General features: G+C 28.9%; 1 long non-coding RNA gene across 1 annotated transcript; it reads left to right on the top strand.

Annotated features, from left to right (window-relative positions):
* The first annotated feature begins 689 nt into the window (after window positions 1-689).
* On the top strand, window positions 690-2,466 carry LOC106424164. The gene is made up of 3 exons (XR_001284815.3): window positions 690-1,700; window positions 1,903-1,976; window positions 2,092-2,466. It is a non-coding gene; the product is annotated as an uncharacterized LOC106424164 (long non-coding RNA).
* Window positions 2,467-2,719: the final 253 nt, after the last annotated feature.

Raw genomic sequence — 2,719 nt, 5'->3', positions numbered from 1 at the left:
TTTCATTTTTTAACCATATTTTATCAAAAAAGAAATTTATATAAAAACAATATTTTCAATATTAAAAATAAAAATTATTATATTTGAAACATGTGATTTTATAAAAATGAATTTTTTTCTTTTATATAAATTCAAATTTTTTCATTATATTTTTAAAATTCATGTTAGTTAAATTAGTTATATTAGAATGTTAAAAATCAAATATCTCATAACTTAATAAAGAGGAAACTATGTGATTATATATTTTGATAATTATACATTTTTTATTTATAAAAAAATCATCCTCACAATTTTATGCAATTATGTTTCTTGCATTATAAAATTCTTAATCCTAATACTACTTGAATGCCTCTAAAATATATAAATAAACAACTGATTCTCCTAAATCTTAACTATCAAACTATGAACATAAATTTAAACTATCAGTCTATCATCCATCGTTCATAGAAAATTTTGTTTATTCATAAAAAAATATTCTTTTATTTGTAGGAAATGAACTTTCGAAGTAAATATTCATTCTTTTTTGGATACATGCAAGATCAAAATGAATATCTTGGAGTTTTGGAAAAAAATATCTTAAATGTGTTGTTTATAATTTTGATTGATGGTGATATGATTTCATCATATTTTCAACTTCTGTTAATCCTACAATTATGCAAATTCAAATTTTCATCTTTCAATTCTATATAACTTTTAACTTATTTTTCATTATTTCACAATGAAACCGTATTGATGCAACAATTGACAATAATCTTTTACAACAATGATTTTAGAATTTTAGAAAAATTATCATGGCCAGATTGAATATATTACAAAAAAAATTATAACACCACAACTAAAAAATTATAAATAAAACTTTAATTAAATAACATAAAAATATAAACTAAAAAATTAAAACTAATAAAATATTTACTCAAAATTATTATATCTTATATATTAAAAGAGAAGTCATAACTTTTTTGATGTGTGATATTTCACTTTGGACTGGACCATCCCTAAAAAAATTATTTATGCTCAAGTGATATAACATTGATTATAAAATCAACAAAAAAAATCATAATTATATCACATTTGCATAGTTCCCATTTCTTCTTTTGATCTTTTGCATACCCAGCCTAGGTCATCCATGGATGTTCAAGCCGAAATACAGGCTATACAGCCTAGCTCATTCATTAGGCACTTTTCCTTTGAATATGTGCATCCAACTTCGTTTATATTTAATGGGTTTGATCTTGCAAGTGTCTGGGATTAAGGTTGATCGATTTAATGAAATTTGAATATTTGGTGGTTGGGTAGATCTTGATCTCGAGATTCACCGAGAATCAAATCTATACAGAGATCACTTCAGTAAGCTGTTGGTTTATCATTGTTATTTGATACAGTATGAAGTTTAATCCCAGCTGTTTCATATGGTATTTGTTCCTATGGCATTGGTCTTTATTAACGAAGCGGTGAAGCAGTATCCACACTCGATAACTCGTCTAACAATTCAAATATTGATGCTTATCAACTATTAAAGTTATCTCTGTTCGTCAAACTACATTTACTTTATTTTCCCCCAAAATGCTAATTATGAATTAGTCTTGGTTTTGCTTTTCGTTGGACTGTGTTAGCAAATGGCTACTTTATTGCTTAATAGAAAAAAAAAATACATTACAGCCAAAGGAATCGATCTGGCCACTGCCAAAATGCTTCTCCAGGTATCTATATGCTCTTGCACGGTTGAAAGGAGTTAGTATGCTTATGTATATTGCCAATTAAAGGCTCTTTTTTATTGCTGATTATCTCTGTTTGGTGGCAAGCCAACATCTCAGTTATATAGTATGTTTTGGAATTAGGGTGATATATCTAATATTAAATTTTATCATGTTTCAAGCGCTGAATCTCTTGATCACATTTCAGGTAGCTCATGTACCACTGACAGCTGCAGATTTTGTAATTTCAGCTTCTGAAGATTTTTCTTTTGATCTTTCCGGGTATGGTTTGGTTTTAACATCTGTCTTTTTGCAAGTTTGTTTCATTTTTCTTTTTCCTTCTCTTGCATCAATCTTCCCAGTAACCATATGATAGAGAAAGCATATTGTTTGGCAGACCATGTACTTTGTGCTGGTTGAGAAGTCTGATGCAGAAGACGGGCTTTCCTCCATCAAGACAATGTTCTATAATAGCCTTTCCTTCCCTACCATTTTTTGCCTTCCTCATCGTAATTACATGACTTTGTGAGGGCTCTCCTTTTATGCAATTTTTTGGGTGCTGCGTAATACTGAGAGCTTATAGCTTCTGATTGTTCTTACTTTGGATTCCTGAACGACTCCAAAAATGCTTCTTAAAGTTCCTTTGTGATTAGCCTTTTTGCCTTCAAAAGTTTCACAATTTGGATTCACCTTTTGAATACCCTTTGTGTTTTTTATGATGACTATGTATGAAAAACAATACTCAAGCTGATTAATTACAGCTCCTTAATCTCTGCTTTGTCTCAACTTCTTTGGCTTCGAGTAGAAAGGAAGGAAATTCCAAAGAAGATATGAGAGAAGTTGTGGAACTCATGTTTGTTTCTTGATGTCTTCGTTATGGTGGTTAATTTGGATTAACAAGTTGGGATTTGTAGATTGAGATGATCATAAGGTTAGACCCACCAAAATATAGGTGTAATTATATACAAGTTATTGTATATATAGTAAGAAGAAATACTATACAATAACTTATTGATGAATAGTGA

Source organism: Brassica napus, chromosome A8, assembly GCF_020379485.1.
Source record: "Brassica napus cultivar Da-Ae chromosome A8, Da-Ae, whole genome shotgun sequence".
Taxonomy (NCBI): Eukaryota; Viridiplantae; Streptophyta; class Magnoliopsida; order Brassicales; family Brassicaceae; genus Brassica; species Brassica napus.
Note: the sequence above shows the minus strand (reverse complement) of the source record. Positions and strands in the feature narration are given on the sequence as shown.